The sequence below is a fragment of the Ursus americanus genome, chromosome 5 (genome assembly GCF_024610735.1).
Source record: "Ursus americanus isolate L20-20 chromosome 5, mUrsAme1.1.p, whole genome shotgun sequence".
NCBI classification, from domain to species: domain Eukaryota; kingdom Metazoa; phylum Chordata; class Mammalia; order Carnivora; family Ursidae; genus Ursus; species Ursus americanus.
The window spans coordinates 64,601,539-64,626,258 of NC_142131.1; the positions used below are offsets into that span (position 1 = coordinate 64,601,539).

At 41.3% G+C, this 24,720-nt stretch overlaps 1 long non-coding RNA gene across 2 annotated transcripts in view; it reads left to right on the forward strand.

Moving 5' to 3' along the window:
* The first annotated feature begins 255 nt into the window (after positions 1 to 255).
* LOC123790405 (uncharacterized) overlaps positions 256 to 24,720 on the forward strand; it is a 71,917-nt gene continuing 47,452 nt past the window's right edge. For both annotated transcript variants that reach the window (XR_006779074.2, XR_015724591.1), the window contains exons 1-2: positions 256 to 485; positions 17,189 to 17,285. This is a non-coding gene — a long non-coding RNA (uncharacterized LOC123790405). The remainder of the gene's footprint in view (positions 486 to 17,188; positions 17,286 to 24,720) is intronic.

Sequence of the window (24,720 nt, forward strand, 5' to 3'; positions counted from 1 at the left end):
AAGGCATTTCTCCGTGTCACAACACAGACGAGGAATGCTGGAGTAGGACCCCCTCCCCGCGGCTACTATCCTCTGAAAAAATGACTCAAGTCTCAGGATTGTGTGGAACAAGGGAGAACCGCTGTTCAGTTCTGCAGGGTGTCCCTTTTGTAATCTCTGTTCCACCAGGCACAGTGGCGGATCGTCCTTTCACAGTCTTGGGAGCAAACATTGCTTATTTCCTTTTAAGGAAGAAGCAAATGAGGAAAGAACTGGTCAAGGCCTCACAGCCAAGGATTTGAAGAGTTAAGCGGAATCCAGGACTGCGTGACTGCAAACCATGATCTCCTTCTATGCTTTCCTGGAAAGCATTTCAAGAACAAGGTGCAGAAATTAAGGCTGCACAGAGATGAGCCTTGCTTCTTTGGGGGAACATGGAAAAGCCGAGCTGAAGACTCCACGACCAGGCTGCCCGGTGAATGCCGCCCATTGCAACAAGAGCACAGGTCCCTTTCTTTTGCTTTGTTACCTTGGGATTTTTAGGAATTTCGGTATGGCAGTTGAGATACAAGCTGATAAACTTTATTTGGAAAAATCTGATGATCTGAGAACCATAGATCTTGCTTTGTTAGGTTGTGTGTGTGTGTGTGTGTGTGTGTGTGTGTGTTTGTTTTCCTTCAGAAGTGTAAATTGAGTGACTAATGTGTTTTCACAGTCTGTGGGCTGAAGTTGACAGAGTAAAATAGGCATTTTTTCCATTCCTGAATAGTGAAAAGAAGGAAAATATCCCCAAGAGTTTATTTTTTAGAGAACTGTAAAAACAAAACAAAACCCAACTTACGGGATGATTAGGAGATAAATAGTTCAAGAAATGACATCTTCCATTTATTCATAGGAAATGTCAATGTTTGTTGCAGTCTGGAATGAGAATTTTCAGGATTTCCATACATATCAAGTTCTGGAAGAGGAAGAAACATATGCTTATATGCTTCTCTAGAAATGAAAATAATATATTAACCAGGCAGAAAGCTGATCTGTGCGAGCTTGGCCTGCATTTCGTAGTTTCTGACAACACCATGTGCCGAGGACAGGGAGGGACTGACGTAATCCCCTTCCTAGTAATGAAGCGTTTGTCCATTCTGGGGTCACTGCAGGCCTACTGAGTTGTCCTGTGGACTTCCAGAAAAGCATGTCCACCATCTTTCCACCTTGGGTCTTGCATTAGCTGTATGAGGGCCAATATATCATGGGGAATAGACTTAGAACATCAGTGGGAGACAAAGAAATGGGACTTCAAATAGAGATAGACTATCAAAATAGTGACTCCAACGGTTACAGTTACATGCACATGATTTAGACATAGTTAATGATGGTTTTCCATCTCCATACTTAGTAAGATGGCAGATAGCATAATGTTTGGATGTGATGAAGTACAATGATATCAAAAATACGTGCCTGTGTCTATGCAGATACATAATTTAAGACTGGAAACCAATTCACATCTGTGACATACCACCATAATGATATATTTTTGGACCTTTTAAAAAAGTTAAATTCTATTTAAGATTTTCTGTATTTATTTTTATTTTAGAGAGAGAGAAAGTGCACATGGGGGGAGGGGCAGGAGGAGAGGGAGAGAGAGAATCTCAAGCAAACTCCCCGCTAAGCATGGAGCCCGACACAGGACTGGATTCCACGAGCCTGAGCTCACCACCTGAGGCGAAACGAAGAATCAATCAGTTAAGCTACCCAGGCACCCCAAAATTTAAATTCTACTTAGAAAGCTACCTAAATATGGGGCTCCTGGGTGGCTCAGTTGTTAAGCGTCTGCCTTCGGCTCAGGGCGTGATCCTGGCGTTCTGGGATTGAGTCCCGCATCAGGCTCCTCTGCTGGGAGCCTGCTTCTTCCTCTGCCACTCCCCCCTGCTTGTGTTCCCTCTCTCAGTGGCTGTCTCTCTCTCTCTCTGTCAAATAAATGAATAAAATCTTTTAAAAAAAGAAAGAAAGAAAGAAAGAAAGAAAGAAAGAAAGAAAGAAAGAAAGCTATCTAAATAAAAGATCTGTCCTTGACTGGGTGTTCAAAATAATTACCAGTGTTTTGCCTCTCACATATCTCCCATGGCATACCAAGACGCCAGATTCAACCCAGGTTTTCCACAGGTCGCACCTCTGCCTCTTACTACTGCACCAGCCCTCATTTAATTCAGAAAAGAAGTCACAAAAATAAAATATTAGGAAAGGATGTATCATGTAATGCATTCATCACTTTGCGATGGAAAATAACCAAGGCTCGCCTTTAACTGTAATACGTGGTTGTGGTATTCAAGTCAGTGGGTGGCCGTGGACTGCCCCCTTCTCTCTGAGAGCTTCCACGGAGCCCACAAGAGTGGGTTCTTGGCTCTTTTTAGTCTTGCTTCTGTTGTCTTCTTCTACCTTATCATCAAGGCTGACTGGTCCAGAGCTGAATCCTGAGCAAAAAAGGACAAAGTCTCTCTCCCAGGAAGTGGACATTTTGATCTCGAAATGTTCAAGGCAGCAAGCACTCTATGGAGAAAGTCTCTGAATGTGTTCGTGCTCAGCAAGGTCGCCAGAGACGTGCCGCTTCTGCCCTTCCAAAGCCCGGTGCCCCTCTTCCCTGCACTGAGGACATGCTCCCATGTTCTCCCACAAGTGCCTCCACCCCTTGGTTTTTCGCTTAAACTCTTTCTCTCTTTTCTTTTTTTCCTTTTTTTTTTTTCCCTTCTTGTCACTTGTAACCAGAGGAAACTCACTTTAACATAAAAGGATACACATGTTTAATAGGATGTTACTTCAGTGATACCGTGGAATTTATGGTTTCTGGTAAACTGTAGATCACAGGGTCGGGTTCTGGCTAATTCTGTCCTTGCCGGAGCCCAAGAACTCCAAATAGCAGAAACTGATGTGCTTGGAATTTGAAGGTAAGTGAAAGCTGTGTGTACTAGAAAATGCTTAAGGAATTTGCAGGAAAATGTGGGGCCTGTGAACTTAAATGCTAAACTTTTTTTTTTTTTGAGTAAAGAATGGTTGGAAAAAAAAAAAAGAATGTCTGTTCGACTTCCTTTTAGAATCCCAACATCACACAGCAGACAGTTTCTGAACTGTCCCTTAAAGTTACCGTCCAGTTTCTTATACCCAAATGAGGGCTTTCTCTCCGGTTGAGCACCAGATACGACTGCTCATGCTGATCTACTCAGGATGTAAAAGTCCTAAGTCATTAGATGGCAGTGAGATTTCAAAAAAATGTAGACAGCAGGAAATGGAGCGGAACTCTTAGCAACACATGCAGACTAGGGTCGCAGCCAGAGAATACGCGGTATCCTGTTCTGCTTCCCTCACCGGGCTGGCTGCTGTTGTCTCATAGACCCAGTTAACGCTGGAAGAACTTAACTGGTGCGCGTCGTCTAGCATGAGGCAGGGCAGCGTAATTATACCCAGAGACTCTCCAGCTTCTCAGGTTGAGATGAAAGCAGCAATCTTGTTTTTGTCTGACACTCAGGGTGTGTTTCCCATTAAACTAAAATCCTAGTAAGCACCTGTGGTGTCTTCTTCACCATCTCTCTCATGAAAATGAATTGGTTTTGCCCCTCCTTTTCTTCTGGAAAAGGCAATATCGAGCTGTACCTGAAAATCTCCATCCAAGGCACGGGTAGAATTTGTCTTGATCTTTTCTGTGCCCCAGAAGAAATGGCCTAAAACTGGGGGCAGTGTTGGGGTAGGTTAAATGTGTTGATCTGGTTAGAGTTCCGATCTGTACCTACCTAGAACATCCTTTTATTGATTCTTACCCCTCCCACCAAGTAATTCGTATTCTTTATTCTTCAAGGAATTATTTATGAGAGAAGATATTAAAAGAAGTCATAGGGGGTGCCTGGGTGGCTCGGTCGGTTAAGCATCTAACTTTGGCTCAGGTCATGATCCCAGAGTCCTGGGATTGAGCCCCACTTGGGCTCCCTTCTCAGCGGGCAGTCTGCTTCTCCCTCTGCCTACCGCTCCCCCTGCTTGTGCTCTCTCTCTCTCAAAAATAAGTAAAAATTAAAAAAAAAAAAAAGAATTCATAGGCTTACCTTTTCCTAAGAATGTCTTATAAGACCAACTTCTGATCTAAATGAGAATTTCAAACATTTCCTAGGGGTCTCTTGGCGGAGTTCAGTGAATGAGTGTTCGTGTGAGCCCAAAGTAACAATTCTCATGACACTGTAAGTCCCTGAGCTCCAAAACCTTGTCCTATTCATCTTTGCATCCCTAGCACCTAACAACATGCAAGTGCCAAAAACCTTTGTCAAATAAGCATATCTTATTTATCTCTGCTATTCGAATTTAGTTCTCAGAGGGAGTAAGAGCCGCGTGGATTTAAACTGTAGGTGCCACGCAAGTCTGACAAATTGTATGCAGGGGAAAGAACTTCAGATGTATCTTAATACAGATCTAGCCAAATAAAGCAAAGCAGTAAATACAAAGAGATTTCAGATATAGAGTCTTCCGTCACATTGTAAAGCCTGAGCAAGATGTGTAAGAAGACGACTCAAAAAACTCAGGGCTTTGCTCTTGGAAGCAGATGAGTAGCCCCAAAAGCAAGTTCCAGAGTGGGTGAACCACGGTGGGCTGGAAATTTGGGGGAAAGTCTCATGTGAGAGGTGGAGCCCATTGGGGCTGCAAAGGCTGGGTGAGAGACAAAGCCACCACTCCCACCTCCGCAGGGGTTCCTAAATTGTCACCACCCCACTCCTTTCAGGTGGATGATGAGTCAAACCAAAATTGTCATCAAAGCTGCTAGGCCTTTTTCCCCCCCTCTGGTGGTTTTCTTTTTTTAATTTAATTTAATTTAATTTAATTTAATTTAATTTAATTTAATTTAATTTATTTTTTTTACCCAAAGTATGACAGGGAAAATAAAAAGACAACAAAAACCTCAGCAATAAAAGAGTGCATTTAAAGGAGTGACTTATTTATTGTCTTTGGCAAGTGTCCACTAAACGGTTAACTAAGCATCTCCCTTGCTGGAGTATATGGGGTAGGAGGTGAGGGGTGGGGAGAAGGACTGATTTCATCCCTTCTTTTCTCAAGCTTTCGCCCATCCTGCCTCTGAAAATAACTTTATCTGGAGTTTAAGTGGAGCAGGGGTCTAATGGGACATCCCTTGTGAGATTAAAACATTTTTCTAGTAAGGAAGCAAGAAACAAAACCTAATGCGACAAATGCCATTGAATTGTACACTTTAAGATGGTTAATAGTTAATTTGATGTTATATGAATTTTACCTCAATAAAAAAAGAAGAGAGCAACCTTAATTTGAGATCTTCATTTGCCAAGGTCATGAAATTTGTCCACGCTGCTTTGTGTGTATAAGCGTTGGACCAAGACTAAAGGTAATTTAGCCCTGTGAAGAAGTCCTGGACAGGGACCTGAGTTTTGGTCCCAGCTCGGCCTCATCTCGGGGAATCTTTACAATTTTTTTTAATAAATTACCAGGATTGGAATATGTGATCACCCAGGTCTCTCCCAAAAGCAAATCGTTTGATTTCCAAGCAAGGAGGATTTCCATCTTTATGTTTATCTTTCAAAAGGGCTGCTTCTCCATGTGAGTTAAGTCTAAAGGCCCAGGGAAGGGACAAAAACCATTAAAACCCAATCAAATCATTTTCACTGGGTCGCTCCTCACCCAGGAACTCATTCATTGAAAAAAAAAATACACCACAATTTACCCTCTTCCAAGACACCACTATGAATGAAAGCCAATCCTGCCCCCAAGAAGTACGCAGTCTACTGACTATTAGGTAAGCATTTACTAAAGGGCAAATCACAACACAGCCCAGAAACTGTCCTTAGTGATCAGGGCCGGGGAGGAACTGGATCCAGAGGGCGGGGCGGGTGGGACAGGCCCACCAACCAGGCGGAGAGCTCTGGCAAAGGCTGGGGCCCGCAGATGAGAAGGTGAGCTGGCATCGGCGGGAGCAGCCCCGTGGCGCCCTTAGCATCCCCGGGCAGATGAGGCTGCTTGTGACATGCAGCTCCCCACAAGGTTCTTGACCACCAAGAGAAAACTAGTTACCCCCCCCCCCCACCCAGGGAGGAAACGGGTAGACCTCTTCATCCCAGGATCAAAGCTAAAGTCACCCGAAAAGTCACAAACTGATATCAAGTGCTTCTTGATAGAATGCACTGAGAATTCTGTGGAATTTCTGCCACAAATGCCTACTCTCAATTGAAACATAAGGAAACACAAAAAAACACAGTGGAACTGTTGCCCACCAATTGAGACGAAAGAGACAGAAAACTGAACGCAGCATTTGTTCTAGGATCTTCTCTTGCTATAAAGGATATTATGCAGATAATTGGAAAGATCTGAAAAAGATCTGCAGAGGAGGCAGTAATACTGTATCAATGACAATTGCCTGATTTTGTGGTTATGCAAAAGAACGCTGTCATTTCTAGGAAGTATTCACCGGAGTACTTAGGAATAAAGGGGCATCATATTTACAACGTATTCTCAAACAATTTAGAAAAAGTATGTGTGTATATCTATTATGATACAGTATATTATGTTATATTTTTATCTATATTATGTATTCTTATGTTATACTGGTACACACACAAATGCAAAGAAAAAGGACACAAATGTGATAAAACATTAACATTTGTGAAATGTGGGTGAAAGATATTTGGGGATTCTGTGTGCTGTTGCTGAAACTTATTTGTAATCCTGATTTTATACCAAAATAAAAAGTGGGGGAAAAAAAAAAGAAGTTGAGCCTCTTGTGGCTAAAATACAAACCCAAATTTGTCTGACCATGTTTTTGACCTTGGCTATTTACCTCCTCTCCATGCGACATACTGGATGAGTAATAAATAATATTTATAATAAGATGGGACAGATTGGATTTCTTATTGCAGTAAAACTTACATACTATAAAATTGTCTTTTTTAAATGTACGATTCAGTGGTTTTTAGTTATGCAACCATCGCCACTAATTCCAAAACATTTTCATCCCCCCTAAAAAACCTCTTCACAACCCCGAGATCACACCTGAGCCAAAATCAAGAGTCAGACTCTTAATTGACCGCACCACCCAGGCGCCTCAGCCTTACTTTTTAAAAGGGAGGATCTGAGTCTATCGCTCATGGAAAGCCTGAAGGGGTTAATTAGACATGACTAAGGGCAGAGGTGGAGCACCCAAAAAAACTGCGCAGGTGTGGCCTGCCGAGAGTGGTTGGCTTTCTGGCTCTGCAGGTCCTCGGGGTCAGGTGGGGGGCTGGAGCATCTTTCACCTTCAGAGACAGTGCACCGATCCAATCTATCCTGGAGCACATCAACCAGGGAGGTGTGCCTAACATGAATGATCAGAGCGAGCCAGTGTCCCGAGGCAGATAATAGGAGAAGGTGCAGAGCCAGAGAAGATAAGAATAAAGAACATCCCAGAGGGCAGAGGAAGAGCAATTTCAGAGGCTTTAGTTATTGCCTAAAGTTGAGCTTTTTATTTTACTAATAGAATGTTGCTTGGTCAGGCTGGATGCTTTGGACTCTTCTAGAATGGAGTATATGGAAGGAACAAAAAAGTTTAAAAGAGGGTTTAGGTAAATGTCACAAAACATAGGATATGATTAAGTAGAGGGAGCCAGGTGACTCTGACAACCCCCCACCCCCCAAATTAGATTCAATTATTTGGGAGTGCTGAGTCAGCAACTTCTAATAAGTTTTGGAAAATATTCTTTATGTGGTTTTAAAACTCTTGAATTTTGCTTGACAGTTGGTTTATAGGATCAGAGAAGTAAGCATATTGGAATATTTGTATTTAAAGTATATATTTTTTTGCTCTTAACCATCTTTGAACTTCTTTTCATCATCATCCTTGGTATTATGTGACTTGATATGGGACTCGATCCCAGGACCCCAGGATCCTGACCTGAGCCAAAGACAGATGCTTAACTGACTGAGCCACCCAGGGAACCCGTGACTTGAGGTTTTTAAAAGGAACTGACTTCTATTTTGTAAAAGCCCATACCCACAGAAAATACTCTGCAAGAAAAGGCGCTCTTTTTGTTTTTTTAGTTTACATTCTCGAAGCTTTCCATGCCCAAATGGGAGTGCCTGCTGTATTATTCAAATCCCACAATCATTTGGTAAATGTATAATGACAAAAGACAAACAGCATCTTTAGGGCATGCCAAAACCTCCCAGGTATGTGTCAGACACTTTATTTTGGCAAATTGGAACTTGTATATTTCCATAATAAACAATGTGATTCTGTTTATTTCTCAACCACTCAAGGGAGATGAAATTGTGTCCTTTCAAAACTCAAACGAAGGGGTGCCTGGGTGACTCATTCAGTTAGCGTTGGCCTCTTGATTTCAGCTCAGGTCAAGATCTCAGGGTCGTGAGATCCAGGCCCTGATCAGGCTCCATGCTCAGCGAGGAGTCTGCTCCTCTCTCTCTCCTTCTGCCCCTCCCCCTGCTCGCATGCTCTCTCTCTCTCATATAAATAAATAAATCTTTAAAAAAAACAGAATGCTGATTTTAAACATGAGATATATTTTTCTGTTCTATGAATGTCGACAATACCCAGAAAGGATTAGCAAACTATAGCAGGAATATACGAAATTTGCAATTCTATAGATTTTTTTCAAAGAGTTCATTCTTGGGGTGCCTGGGTGCCTCAGTCAGTTGGGTGTCTGCCTCCCACCCAGGTCATGATCCCGGGTCCTGGGATCAAGCCCTGTGTCGGGCTCCCTGCCCAGCGGGGAGCCTGTTTCTCCCTCTCCCTCTGCTGTTCCCCCTGCTTGTGCTCTCTCTCTCTCTCTCATATAAATAAATAAAATCTTTTAAAAAATATTAAAAAATAAAAAAAACCCATAGAGTTCATTCTTTAAAGTACATACTTTTTAGACTCAGGTAGCCAATGGATACTTCTATTTGGAGGTTAGACAAATCTGCTTTGGGGAAAAATAAGTAAAGATGATCTACTGGGAGACCTCATTGTTTTCTTCTTAACAAGGTCAATTTTTAATTTAAATTAAAAATTTTTTAATTTAATTAAAAAAAAAAAAGAGCCAGAACCACAAAGAAAACCACAATGTATGCAGGGATTCTTCCAGTACTCCAACTGGCATGAACAGGTCTCCCTGAGGTTGTATTTCACTGGAATTTATATCCCATTAGGGATATCTCAGCAGAGTCACGTGCTGAGCACAACTCAGGCAAGAATCTCACTGGCCATAAACATTTCAGAAATACACATCTAAGCCAGCTTTGGCTAGGAGCCAAGACAATACAGTAATCCACTTAGACAGCTGAGGAGGTAAAGTTGGGTCAGAGATAAGTAGCCCCCGCAAAGGCTCGCAGCTCACCTACCACCTGACAAAGCCCAGGCCCAGGGCCGTGTGGCACAGGTGTCCTGGCTGTGCCGGCCTGAGGCTTAAACGCTCCGTGATCCAGCCTCCGCTACCGTAACTGCACGGTATTAAGTCCAGATACTTAAGATTTGCCAAAGTGAATACATTCCCTATATCCATGCATGGATGCTGAATTGAGCTGCTGAAATAAAATCCTTGGGTTTTTTTTTTTAATTATTTTTTTATATTATTATTTTTTTTATTATTTTAACAAAATTTTCTCCTGAGTTTCATTTCATTTATTCAATAAATATTTATTGAGTGCTTCCTATGTGTTAGGGTTTCCCTTCTGGGTAAGCCAAACAGAGGAAAGAGAGCTGCCAAGGTTTGCCCTTTGGAGTTTCTTTCCAAGTGAGCAAACTCCCCAAGGAGTCGGCAGTTCAGAATTGATATTTTCTGTGGCAGTTACCAGCTGTGGGGAAACAAGAGTGTCAGAGATGACTGGTGACAGATGGAAGCAATGGCTTGGGTTCAAACAAAATGCAAGTTTATGGACCAACAGCATAAAAAGGCCAAATTACTTTAACTGGTTACTTTATGTCTAAGGTACGAAGGAGTGCAAACGTATAATTTAGATAAGCCCTTTGGTGTTGTCACAATAGTGGTAGATTGGAAAATGAAAAGATTGCCATGATGAAATAGGTTATCACTCTCTCTATACTCCCTACGTCTAGGGCAATAGCCAGCGAGCTTTCCGTTGCAAGTGACAGAAACCCAACTCATAGTAACCCAAGCAAATGAGAGGTTGTTGGCTTGTGTAACCGGTAAATTCAGGGCAGGGCTGGTTTCAGAATCACACAACCAGGGTCTCAGATGAGCTTGTCAGGTTTCTCTCTCAACTTTTTTTCCCCTCACTATTATGGACCTATTCTTTTCTATGCAGGTGGACCTTCTACACATAACAGGGAAATTACCAGACTATATCCCCCAGTTATCATCAGCCCTCACCTTCATAATGCAAAAAGGAAAACAATATCTAAATGTAAAGCCCAGAAGGGATTTTCGTGACCTGACTTGGGTTGCGTGCCTTTGCCTACTAAACCAGATAAATAGGATATTAGGAATGTCTGGAATGTTCTGTGCCCATGGAGCAGGGTCCTGGTTGAGCAGCCCCACCAAAAATCATATGATTTCACTGCTGTAGGAGAGAACCAATTCCACAAAGGAAGAAGAGCTATGCAAACAACGTCAGAAGGCATTCTTGAAGATTCCAATACTGAACTTTGAAACTGCCCTTACCTCTTGGTTCAGCAGTGTTTCACTGAATGTCTGACTAATATGGTTATATTTCTGGCTTCGTGGTTCTTCAACTTCAGCTAGCATCAGACACATCTGGAAGGCTTGTAAAAACACGGATCGTTGGGACCCACGCCAGAATTTCTGATTCACAATGTCTTTTTCCAAGTGGTGCTGATGCTGCTGGTTGGGGAACCATACTTTGAGAACCATTGTTCTAGGATTTTATTTTTTAAATTGTAGAAGAGCATCTTATCCAAATAAATACCTGGATATATTTTGCAGGTAAAAGTTTTCTTATGTTCCGGAACATATCATTCTGATGCTGATTAACATTGTGGCCTTGGGCAAGTTACTTAACCACTCTGCCAATTTTTTCTTGTGTAAAATGGAAATAATGGTACTAACTTCATATGGTTGTTGCAGAGATTAAACGAGTTAATATACATAATACACATAATACACTACACTTCATACATACACTACATTACACTTAGAAGTATGTAATACACGATATAGAAGTGTTTGCAAGTATTTAAACTGCTCCAAGAAATAGAGAGGGAAATCATCCAAAGTATTTCATAATGGAATTAAAATATCAGTATCAAACCCTAAAAGGATTATGCACACCTATGTCACCGAAGAATTAACCAACCATGAAAACCCTATATAAATAAAATAGTAGCAAATAGAACCCAGCTATACGTTCAAAGAATACAATGTCAAAACCAAGTGGCTTTTATTCCAAGAACGGGAAGATGATGCAATGCAACTAAATCTACGAATATAGTTACCATAGCAATAGGTCTGCAGCAAAAAATCATATGGTCATTTCAAATGGTGGAAGGGTGATCATTATTGACTCCCGGTGAAATACTTTAGTAAAGTCAGAATAGATGGGTGGCAGACTTTGACATTTCTATTTTTGACTGTCCAGCGTCAGCATCGTATTATGGGGTATAGAGTTTTGTGACTCTTGGTGGGACAGGGGAACCACTTAAAAAGCCAGTCACTTGTTTTCCTGACCCTGGGAACCAAAGCGCAGATACCAACCAAACCTGATAACGAGAGACCCTCACCCAGGACTCAGGCTCAGGAGTGGGTAATGAAAAGATGCAGGGGTGAGTTAGAACTTCGTCTGCAGACAGCAGGGATGATAGAATCTGCAAGATTCTCTGCAAGATTCTGGAAGAATCTGCAAGGTTGATAGAATCTCAACCTACCTAGTTTTGGGGAACAATTTTGGCTACAATCAAGCTTCCCAGCTTTTTATCTCTTATAAGAGAGAAAATTTGAATTTCCTTTAAAAGATCAGTATGATTGTGTCCTATAAACGTGGTAAAAAAGCAATGTAGGCAGAGCAAACAGAATGCATTAGGTTTTTTCTGATGACCTAAGGGATAAAAAGAGAAACGATGGGTAAATGCTACAGGAAGTCAAAGAAAATTGGCAAGACCACGACTGGCATTTGCACAGAGATGGATGGGTCACCATTTGGTAGGAACGTTGCATCCAAGACTCAAATATCAGATGGGTCCTTGAACCAGATGATTTCAGGTGATTTGCAAGCCTCATATTTATTAATGGGCGCTTCCCATAGGATATTCAAGGAATAAGCAAAACTCCCAAACTTCAAGGGAATCCCCAATTTCATGATTCCCAGCCTTTCTTGTTTTTTAATAGGTTGAGTTTGGATCTTCAGTCTTACCAGAGATTCCACGAGTGATCAAATAGCCTTGCGAAATTTTCTTCCAGTAAGTCACTCAGATTCTGTTTCTGGTGGGAAAGAACCTAGAAACCAAGAATTTTGTCTAGTGCAAGATGAATATTTTCTTGACCTGCTTTTTAAGAGTGTCTATCTTAAGCCAAAAGCCAACATTATATTTGACGGTGAAACACCAGAAACCCCTGCATGACAGCAATAAGCAAACATGATCTCTATGGACATCCACCATAGAAGTCTCTAGATTTTTTAAATTTTAAGTAGAGGGTGTCAGAGAACAACTTTTACACCACCCAAACCTTGCAAACCCAAGTGTGGGCAAGGCAAGCCGAGTGGCCAGTAGAATGCCTAAACCCAGTCAAGGAGCGATTTCCAGAAACCAGGCCAAAGGAGTTATGGCAGGGGAACTTGATAATATGTCCGAAAAAGCTTAACATGTTTATTCTCTCTCTCAGCAGTTTACTTCTGGGGATTCAGACTAAGAAAATAATCAGGGCTGGGAACAAAGACTTGTGTGTAAAGGGCAGAAAATTTGCACCTGGCCACAACAGATGACAAGCAGTCTCTCTTTTAAGTAGGAAACTGCTTTCTTTCTGTTCTCCTTCCCCTCCTTTCTACTTTCTTCTCCTCTGCCTTCCCCCCACCCCTCCAGTTCTTTTTCCTCTTCCTCCTCATCTTCCTCCCTCTCTTCCTCCTCCTAGTCCTTCTTTCTGTCTCTCCTTAACTTCCTCATACCTTCAAATGCCTCTCAGGCGTAAGAGAGAAGGTACTGGGCCAGTAGAAAGGAGTAGGCTGGAAAAAAAAAGTAGGCTTAGTGCCTCTGAGGACAGATACACTGAAGTATGAGGAAAAAATAGAATCCTGAAGATATTTCTAAAGAAAAAGGAGGGGTGCAGTGGGTGGCTCAGTCAGTTAAGCATCTGCCTTCAGCTCAGGTCATGATCTCAGGGTCCTGGGATCGAGCCCCGCATCGGACTCCCTGCTCAGTGGGGAGCCTGCTTCTCCCTCTCTCTCTGCCCCTCCCCCTCTTGTGATTTCTCTCTCTCTCTCTCTCAAATAAGTAAAAACTTAAAAAAAAGAAAAGAAAAGGAGATAACTAGATGCTGTGGAAGACTAGCCCCTAAATCACCAGATTTATACTAACTTATACGAACTTATTATATGATTTTAACATAAACCCTTCTGTGCAGGTATTCCCCGGTTGCACCTGGGAATCTTAGTATTTTCAGCACCTTGGACCTTGGGCAGAGGCATCTGGTTTATAGCCAGAGTTTACTGAATGCTCATTATTTTCTAAAATCTTGTTCTTACGTGGATCACTTGATTTAATTTGCACAACTGCCTAATGAGATAGATGCTCCTGTGAACCTGAATAGAAAGATGAGGAGCGGAGGCTTCCAGAGTGATGGCTGGGATGTGAATGCAGGCAGACAGGAAACAGAACCCACACTCCTAACCACTAAGTGGCAATATCCCAGTTGGCTTAGAAATCTAAAGGACTCTTAAAAACTAGTTATTTGGGTCAAAGTGGCTCCCATTCTCCTAACTTGGTTTGGTAATATGGTATGGAAATCCTTGTCCTTTTTACTGGCCGAATTTCATGGGGATGCATCAAGTCTTCCCACATTTTCTGACTTTCTCTCTCTTCTGGCTGCCCAGTGTAGTGTACAGAGGTTAACCTTTGGGGACAGATAGACAGGAACTTAGCTTGCATCCTGGGGGGCTGACAGCGTGACTGAGTCTGAAACGTTGTCCCACTGGGAGTCCAGGCCCTGTGACTGACCAGGGCAGGTACCGCTCTTCATTGCTCTTTGAAACATCTTGCAGAACTGCCCAGAGTGCCAGATGGGTCTGGGTTAGTGACACACAGAGCCTTGGACAGGACGAGCAATGCCACGTGACAGCAACAGATGTGAGTGGAGAATTGCTTTGATCAACCCGGTTTCAGCTGGATACCAGACTCCCTCCTTCTGGAGGGAGCAATCACAGTATGGAGGCTCCTTCTAATCTTAGAGCAACTTCTTTAGACGTGGATGTCCCTAAGGCAGGAGTGAGAAGGGTGGACGTTGGGCCTCTGAGTTTTGGCTCTGGCAGTGAGACACGAACGAGGACTGCCCCTTGGGATGAAGAAGCACCTTGAGAGAGTCCTAATCACGTTGGGTGTGGGGATGGGGGGGATCATTGGAGGATATGCACAGGGGAAGCATTGCACTGCAAATTATCACACGGAAGACCTCAGCTACATTTTGAAGAGAACAGAACATTCACACTGTTGCTCCGAAGTTCTGAAGTCTTACACTGGGCACTGGCGATGACTTTAAAGATGGCCTCATTAACAACCCACCCAGTATTTGAATCTCCTTGCCGAGAGTTGTCCGGCCTATTCCGACAGATCTCAAGACTGTGATTCAATATTTTTTGAAGCACCTCCTCCCATGTTTGGAAAACATTAATAAAAATGCTCTTTTGAAAATTTTGCCAAAATCCGTCTCCCCATAATGTTCATTCTTCGGTCTGGGTTCTACCCCCTGAGGCAATATGGGCTAGGTCTAATCAATCTTCCACGAAACAGCACCGTTCACACATGGAAAGGAGAGCCAGCATAAGGGAGACAACATTATTCAAAGCTAAACACGCTCAGGTTAGTTAGTTTCACCGTTCCTTGCGAGACACGAGTCAAGGCGCGTCAGGCTCCTGACTTCTCTCCATGAGGACTTGGCAGTTGTCTCTTTTCCTTCCAAAACACAACATCCACGATGAAATGTCCTGCTTCGAAAGTAGGGAGCGACAGTCAACTATGCTCATCTTTTTTTTTTTTTTAATGATTTTTTATTATATTATGTTAGTCACCATACAGTACATCCCTGGTTTCCGATGTAAAGCTCGATGATTCATTAGTTGTGTATAACACCCAGTGCACCATGCAATACGTGCCCTCCTTACTACCCATCACCAGTCTATCCCATTCCCCCACCTCCCTCCCCTCTGAGGCCCTCAGTTTGTTTCTCATAGTCCATAGTCTCTCATGTTTCATTCCCCCTTCTGATTACCCCCCTTTCTTCCCCTACCAATCATCCTAGTTCTTATGTTCCATAGATGAGAGAAATCATATGATAGTTGTCTTTCTCTGCTTGACTTATTTCACTTAGCATTATCTCTTCCAGTGCTGTCCATGTTGCAGCAAATGTTGAGAACTCGTTCTTTCTGATAACTACGCTCATCTTTTAATGCAGACCAAAAGCATACTGGCTGCTGCTGCTGCTTCTTTTTTTTTTTTTTCTTTTCTCTTTTTTGGTGGAAACCTCAAGATGGGTGGAAATTGATATAACTGCTGGCGACATTCCCTAAATCATTTTCACATGAGTTGTTTCTAAACCCTCCTTTTGCTTTGCTCGAGGCAGCTGCTGTACTCTTGTGACACTCAAATGCCCTCAGGGGTATGTTCCAGCAACAGAAGGAATAGTTCGTCCAATATTATTAAATCTGTGTTTCCAGATGTAAGACAATCTCGTGCTTTCAGTCACACGTCGTATCGTCTTCTAAAAGAATGATTTAGTCTCTCTTAAAATGCCGGAGAGGGTGCCAGATGCCCTCATGTTTTAGCCATCAAGCTTCGCTATGTAAATGTGGAAACAGCCTAAGGATTATAGGCATTTTTTGGCTTTCAGATAAAATGCAGGTTTAATTTAGAAATATCTTTACTCTTTCAGTTCTAAAACAATGGATTCTTGGGAAAATGTACTAGCGTTTGGATTAAGCTTAGAGACTCTTCTTTCAGACTGTCAGGGAAATTGCCACTTTTATCATCCTAAAGCCCAACTCTTAAAATGTAAGATGATAATTCACTTTGTAGTCTCCAAGGGTTTGAAAAAAAGATTAAAATGAAAGTCAGTGTTCGCAATGTTTAGGAAACCTTACAGGATTTTTCAAGCACGAGATTGTTGCCCTTTTATCTACGGTTAGCTTAGATAAGTACTTAAAACCTCAGAAATCATTTTTACACACGTAGAGTGTCAGTGCAAGATTACCGTGCTTGGAACCGTCAGGCCTTCATATCTGTCTAGCCGAGCACGTGGAATTTGCCAAGTTCTTTGTAAGTATGCGAGTTTCCAGGTTTTTCGAAAACAATATTTGGGTCATTTAAAAAAATCTTACAAATACTTCAGCTGAAACTAGTTTAATAGCTTAAAACAAATTACTTCATACTTCATCATTCCTTGGAATTGTATGTATTTTAAATCACATTTGGCCTCGAGCCGTTCATGGCTTTATCCAACGTGTAATGCCGTAAAGAGAAGAGTACGAAATATTTTTGGCCAACTTTGGTGTTGATATTCTGGAAATATTTAATTTTTCTAAAAGCAAAGAAAGGTAACGGGCTTCATTTGCAGACTCATTGAAAAAATGCTGAACAAAAGAATAAAACTATTGATATCAATGTAGTCATCCTACAAAAAGATAAGTGTTTTACTCCCTGGTGTGCAGATGGATAAAGTTACCTAGAGGACTGGCCCTCCCTCTCCACCGTCCCCAGAGTCCAGGGATCTGGATAGAATTTCTAGAGGTGGAGATTACATTTAGATGGTGTTCTGTGAGCCATAAGAGTAGCGAAGCATCCTCCCTCGGCTGGAGACTGGAGGGCCTCTAGGAGCCGACCTCTATGACACTGGTCCTTCTTGCTCAGGCTGAGCACGGAGGCCCTCCTCCACCCACTTCTTCCTGTGTGGCCTCTCCCCTCCTTCCCTCCTCTTCTCCAATGGAATTTTAACTTGGTTGGAAGGTGAGAAGGGGGTGGTGCAGAGAAGAGCGTGGGCAACTGTAACTATGTCTCTTAATTTTTCAGCTTTCACCTAGACCAGTGGAACCCATCCTGGAAAGCAAAGAATGACTCATAACAAGTTCCCCTGGGAGAAGCCCTCAGGTGCAAGGGAAGAATTACGGTGAGCGCAGGCTGGGCGGTGAGGGGGTGAAGGTTACACATTATTTATCCTTTGAAGTTTTCTACAACCAAATGACTTTAGAGAGGAAGGCAATGGATAACCTGTAATTAATAACAAACTAAAGTGTTTATGTGAGTAATTCCTCTAGATTCTGCACATAAGTGAGATGAGAGAAAACCCATAAAAACAAAAATAACATCCTTAATGAAAATATGTGCCATTCTTCGGAAAAGTAATGTTGGCTAAGTGTTTTTAATGTTTATCGTTATCTGTTTTTTTCAAAGATTTTATTTTTAAGTAACCTCTACACCCAGCGTGGGGCTCAAACTCACAACCCTGAGATCAAGAGTTGCGTACTCACCGAATGAACCAGCCAGGCACCCAGATCTGTCCTTAATTTCTGTAGTAGAATGAATTTGTTCTTTTCAGGGGTCATCAATGAGCCCATGTTGCCGAAAAAACACTTCTTTTCTGTTTTCTGTAGGGGTGAGGTCATTCAACACAGTTGATCATACATTCTTTTCTTTCTTTTTTTAACCAAAAATTATATATACATGGTATAAAGAGTCAAATGATTCCAAAAGGTTTATTTTAAAAATTAAATTAAAAATTGTTTTTCAGGGGAGGTGGGTGGTGAGATGGGGTAACTGGGTGATGGACATGGAGGGCACATGATGTGATGAGCGCTGGGTGTTATACACAACTAATGAATTATTGAACTCTACATCTGAAACTAATGATATACTGTATGTTGGCTAATTGAATTTTAATTAAAAATATTTTTTTCGATCCTGGCTGTTCCTACCCCTCCAACCTGTCACCCCACTCACATCCCACTTCCATTTCCCATTTCCCAGAGCTTTGAACTAATTTTGCCCATTCTTGTGATACTGAGCTCCAAGTCTCTCATGTGCATATAACATGACTTCTTGAATTTCCCATTTTAGGTACTATCTACTGATTTCACGCTATGAGTGATGAGGAATTAATATGGGTTTGGTCAGTCTGTCAGTCTGTGTCGGTCCTCTTTCTTACACACACGCACAGACACACACCCCACATACACTGCACTTGGCAATTAGCATACTTCTTATCCCCTTGACTCCAAATAGAGTTATATTATAAAACTACTTAGGGGGCACCTGGGTGGCTCAGTCGATTAAGCATCTGCCTTCAGGTCAGGTCGTGATCCCAGGGTCCTGGGATGGAGCCCCGCATTGGGCTCCCTGCTCAGCGGGGAGTCTGCTTCTCCCTCTCCCTCTGCCCCCCCCCGCTTGTGCTTGCTTTCTCTCTCTCCCTCTCTCTCTCTCAAATAAATAAAATCTTTTTTATAAAGTACTTAGATAAATATCCAGTATTTCCTTGTTATACCTATGTAAACTGTAGCCACGTGGTATACTGAAATATTCCCTCTTTTCTGTATATCATACCTCCCGGCCTCATCTCTATTTCCCTACCCTACCTAGATTGAATAATAATTATTCACACACACACTCCCCGCCATTTGCTCAATCTTCTCTGTGTAGAGCTTTTTTCTAGTTCCCCCCTGGGCTGCTAGAACAAAACACCACAGACCGGGCAGCTTATAAACCACACTTACTTGTTTCTCATAGTTCTGGAGGCTGGAAGTCCAAGATCAGAGCGCCAGCCTGGTCCAGGTAGGGCTGTAGACTTCTCATCAGATCCTCACACGGTGAAGAAGCTGGGAAGCTCCGTGGGGCCTCTTCTCATAAAGGCACTAATCCCACTCATGAGGGCTCCATCTTCATAACGCAATCACTTCCAAAGGCTCCACCTACTGATACCATCACCTTTGGGAGTTTGGATTTCACCAATGAAATTTCAAACACAGGGGGAGAGGGGCACACACAAACATTCCGACCATAGCAAACCCTCAACTTTCCCTCCATTTTGAAATTCTTTTCTCAATAAGGTCCGTGGCATAAGGTATTCAGTCCTCTCTGTGCAGCAGTCCCTCCTGCAGCTTCCCAGTGGGCTCAGTTAGGGTAGAGGGCTCTCCAGCCCTGCTGAACAGCTCTCACTCTGGGATCTCTCGTCAACACTTTTCTGGAGAATCCTTTAGTCTGTCCATTGCGTTGGATTCTTGTCTTCTCAGAGCCCATATCTTTATCTTGGTTTACTCCCTTAATTAAAGCGACATTGTCTGGTAGTCTCCTGAGAAGAGGTATGTGAGTGATTCATCCTTTATAGTGCTCTATGGTCGTCCACTGTGTAAACATACTACAGTTTGTTTTTTCATTTTACGGTTGATAGGCTTTTTGGATTACTTCCAACTGGGGACTATTACAAATAGCGTTGCCATGAAAATTCTGGTGCATGCTTTCTGGTGATTTATGTAAGAATCTTTGTTGCATATATACTTTGGGGTGAAATTTCTGGTATAGGAGAAGCTGTGTGTTCAGAGAGAATAGGTATTGCCAAAATATTTTCCAGCGTTGCTGGACTGACTTGTGTAGTCTTGCCAGGAATGTCTGAGAATCCTGGTCCCTCTACAGCCTTGCCAACACTTGGTGTTTCCTGCCTCGTTAATATTACCTTTTTTGTGTGGGTTTGCAGTGGTATCTTACTATGGTTTGAATTTGCATTTTCCTGACTACTAATAAAGTTCAATGTCTTTTCGGATGCTTGTTGTCTATTGGGACATCCTCCTAGGTGGTGTCACTATTTACACCATCATGGCCCTATTTTTTCTATTAGGATTGTCTGTCCTTTTCCTGTTGATTTGTAGGAGTTATTATATATCCTAAGTATAAATCCTTCATCAGATACATGTTTACTGCATATCTTCTCTCACTCTGTGAATTGCTTTCATCGTCTCTTCACAGTATCTCTTGATGAACTAAAATTTCAAATATCAATATAGTCCATTTTATAATTTTTTCTTTTATGGTTAGTGTATTTTATGTCCTGTTTAAGAAATCTTTCCCTCTTCCAAGATCAAGAAGATATTCTCATATGCTTTCCTCCAAAAGCTTTATCGTGTTACCTTTCATCTGGAATTGCATCTGGAAAAAATTTTCTGCACATGTTGAAATGTTTCAGCATGGTGAAGTACTCTAACACATTGTCTCCTGTTGGCTTAACCTTGCATATCTGGAGTCAACCCAAATCCACTGGGAGATATTTGTTATATACTGCTGAATTCAATTTGTAAATATTTTGCTTAGAATTTTTATTATCTTTATGTTAATGAGTGAAGTTAAATTGTATTTTTCTCTCGTACTTCTTTTTGGTATCAAGGTTATACCTTGATTTGGTATATTAAAATGCTTTGGGTTTTTAAAATCAGTTTTTTAAGTTACATAACATAATTTGAGAAGGGTTTATTCTTTTTCTATGCTCAATAATAAGATTACAATTATCTGGCGCTTGAATTTATGGTAAAACTTGCTTATCAAATTATGTGGACCAAATTGTTAGGTTCATTTGGTAGGGAAAGCTTTTTTTTTTTTTTAAGATGTTATTTGTTTATTTGAGAGAGAGACAGAGATAGCGAGAGACAGCATGAGTGGGGAGGAGAGGGAGAAGCAGGCTTCCCCCTGAGAGGGAGCCCAATGTGGGGTTCGATCCCAGGATCATGACCTGAGCTGAAGGCAGCTGCTTACCCAACTGAGCCACCCAGGCATCCCTGTAGCCACCCAGGCACCCCCATAAGGTTTAAAGCTTTTTATTCTTTTTTTTTTTAAGATTTTATTTATTTATTTGAAAGAGAGAGAAATAGAGAGGGAACACAAGCAGGGGGAGCAGGAGAGAGAGAAGCAGGCTACCCACTGAGCAGGGAGCCCGATGCAGGGCTCGATCCCAGGACCCTGGGATCATGACCTGGGCCGAAGGCAGATGCCTAACGACTGAGCCACCCAGGGGCCCCAGGTTTAAAGTTTTTAAACCTACTAATTCAACTTATTTAATAGTTAGAAAACTATATGGTTTCTCTTTTTCATCTTGAACTATTTTATTAAGTCATATTTTACATAAATTTATCTATTTCATTAAAGTTTTCAAATATATTAGGATAATATTGTCTCTAATTTGTCCTTTCTTATTAATCTGTCCTGAATCTACACTGATGTCTCTCCCTTTTCATAATATTGTGTCTTACTTTTTTTCTTGATCTATCTTGTAGATGGTAGTCAAATTCTTGTTCTTTCCAAAGAACCATCTTTGAGATTTAACTTTTAAGCTTATAAATGTATTAGTTTTTAAATTATTGCATTAAAATTTTTATGTGTTACAGAGATGGTGATCTTTTTTTGGATAGTTTTGTGTTTTATGTTGTGGCTACCACAGAAACAAATCTTAAAAATGTTCCATATGTGCTTGACAAGAATGTATCTGATTATATATCCATTAGATCTGGTTTGTTAATCTTGTTGTTTCAATCTTTTATACCCTGACGATTTTTTCTGCTTGAAGGATCATTTAGTGAGAGACAGATATTAAAATCTCCTTCTTGCATAGGGAATTATCCCATTTCCTCTCAAAGTGCTAATAAATTTTGCTTTCTATATTTGTTGCTATGTTAGTAAGTGGATAAAAGTTTAGAATTTGTGTATCTTCTATCTGAATTGAGCCTTATATGTAGTGGTCCTTTTTTTTTTTTTTTATTTTTTTATTTGACAGAGAGAGACACGGCAAGAGAGGGAACACAAGCAGAGGGAGAGGGAGAAGCAGGCTCCCTGCTGACCAGGGAGCCTGATGTGGGGCTCGATCCCAGGACCCTGGACCCTGGGATCATGACCTGAGCTGAAGGCAGAGAGACGCTTAACGACTGAGCCACCGAGGCACCCCTGTAGTGATCCTTTTTAACTCTAGTAATGCTTTTTTCCCCTTATAGCTTATTACTATAGCCTGATAGTATTATGTTTTTCTCTCTTTTACATACTATTTGCATATATTTTTCCATGTTTGAAATGCATGGAACTTTATTTTTTTATTTTTTGAAATGCATGGAACTTTAAATCATGTCTTTTATTGGAAAAAAAACTTTCGGGGTGGCTGGCTGGCTCAGTCACAAGAACATGTGACTCTTGATATCAGGGTTGTGAGTTCTAGCCCTATGTTGGGGCTCAAGTTTACTTAAAAAAAAATACACAAACACACACACACACACATATATATGTTAGTATATGTATATATAGCATATGTATATATACACACACACATATATACATATCAATACAATGTATACTAACATATATATGTGTATGTATAACATATATATATACATATATATATATATGTATGTGTGGGTACAGCATGTATATATGTTAACTCTAACCCTAACACCAAACATACATGCGTGTATATATAAAGAAAAAAGTTTTCCTTTTGGTTTTTAGCAGTTTTGTTTTGTTTTTGAGAGAGAGAGAGCATGCCTGTGCACATGTGTGGACATGTATGCAAGCAGTGGGGGAGGGGGAGAGGGAGAGAGAGAATCCCAAGCAGGCGCCATGGCCAGCATATAGTCTGACTCGGAGATCAATCTTACAACCCTGAGATCAAGACCTGAGCTGAAATCAAGAGTCGGACGCTTAACTGACTGAGCCACCCAGGCACCCCTGGTTTTTAAGTTTTATGGAGATATAATTTTTACACCATAAAGGCCACCCACTTAAAGTATACAATTCAGTGGTCTTCACAGAGTTGTGCTACCATCACCACAATATAATATTGGAACTTTATGGTCACTCCAAAGAGACCATACACGTCAGCAGTCATTCCACATTTTCTGCCTGTCCCCCCTCCCTCCTGCAGCCCCTGGTGACCACTAGTCTACTTCCTTTTTCTGTGAATTTGACTCTTACATGTATGTCACATAAACGGAATCCTACGGTATTTGTCCTTGGGGGTCCGGCTCATTTCACTTAGCATAACGTTTTCAAGGTTCGTCCGTGTTGTAATATGTACTCATTCCTTTCCACTGATGAATCTTTTATGGTCTGCACATACCACATTTGTTTAGGCATTCGTCAGGTGATGGACACTTGGGTGACTTCCATTTTTTAGCTATTGTGAATAATGCCGTTATGAACATTCATGAGCAAGTTTTGTATGGACATGTGCTTTCCACATGTACGTTTCTTTTGGGTAGATGCCTAGGAAGGGAATTGCTGCATCTTAAAGGAAGTGTAGGTTTAGCATTTTGAGGAACAGGCGAACTGTTCTCTAAGCATTTTACATCATTTTACAGTCCCACCCACAATGTGTGAGAATTTTAATTTCTCTACATCTTCAGCAATACAGGTAATGATTTTTGTGACTATAGCTATTCAAGGGTGTATGAGGTTGGGCTGCTAAATGCAATACCACCGACCGAATGGCTTAAATACCAGAAAGAGTTCTCATAGTTCTAGAGGGTAGGAAGTCCGAGATCAAGGTGGTAGCCAGTTGGGTTCCTGGAGAAACTCTATTTCTGGCATGTAGGTGGGCACCATCTTGCTGAGTGCTCACACGACTTCTTCTGTGTGTAGAGAGAGCGAGCTATGGTCTCTCCTCTTCTTATAAGGACACTAATCCTATTGGATTGAGGCCCTGCCCTTATGACTTCATTTAACTTAATTATTTCCATAAAGCCTCTGTCTCCAAATATAGTCTCATAGGAGGTTAGGGCTTCAACATACAAGTTTTGGAAGGATGCAACCATTTGGTCCATAACATAGAAAATATAAAGTAGTATCTCATTGTGAGTTTAATTTGCATTTGCCCGATAGTAACTACTTGAGCATCTTTTCATGTGTTTTATTATCTATTCATGTATCTTTTTTAGGGAAATGTTTATTCGAATCCTTTGTCCATTTTTTTTTTTTAAAGATTTTATTTATTTATTCGACAGAGATAGAGACAGCCAGTGAGAGAGGGAACACAAGCAGGGGGAGTGGGAGAAGAAGAAGCAGGCTCATAGCAGAGGAGCCTGATGTGGGGCTCGATCCCATAATGCCAGGATCACGCCCTGAGCCGAAGGCAGGCGCTTAACCGCTGTGCCACCCAGGCGCCCCCCTTTGTCCATTTTTAAATTGGGTTTTTGTCTTTTTATAATTGAATTGTGAGAGTTTTTAAAGATATTCTGGGTAAAATTCTTTTATCAGTATATGATTTGCTAACACATATATTTTCTAAACTAAACATTTTAAATTATAAAAGTCATGAAAAATGGGGGCACCTGCTAGCCCCGTCCATAGAACATGCAACTCTTGATGTCATGGATCTAAGTTTGAGCCCCAAGTTGAGTATAGAGATTACCTAAAAATAAAATCTTTAAAAAAAAAAGTCACCAAAAATGCAAACTTCACCAAATATCAGAATTATCAAAAGAGCGAGGAAAACAAATCACATCACAAAAGAATTTTAAAATTTCAAAAACCAGGAAATATAAAAGAAAGGGACAGAGAAGAATAAAATATGCCTGTCACATCAA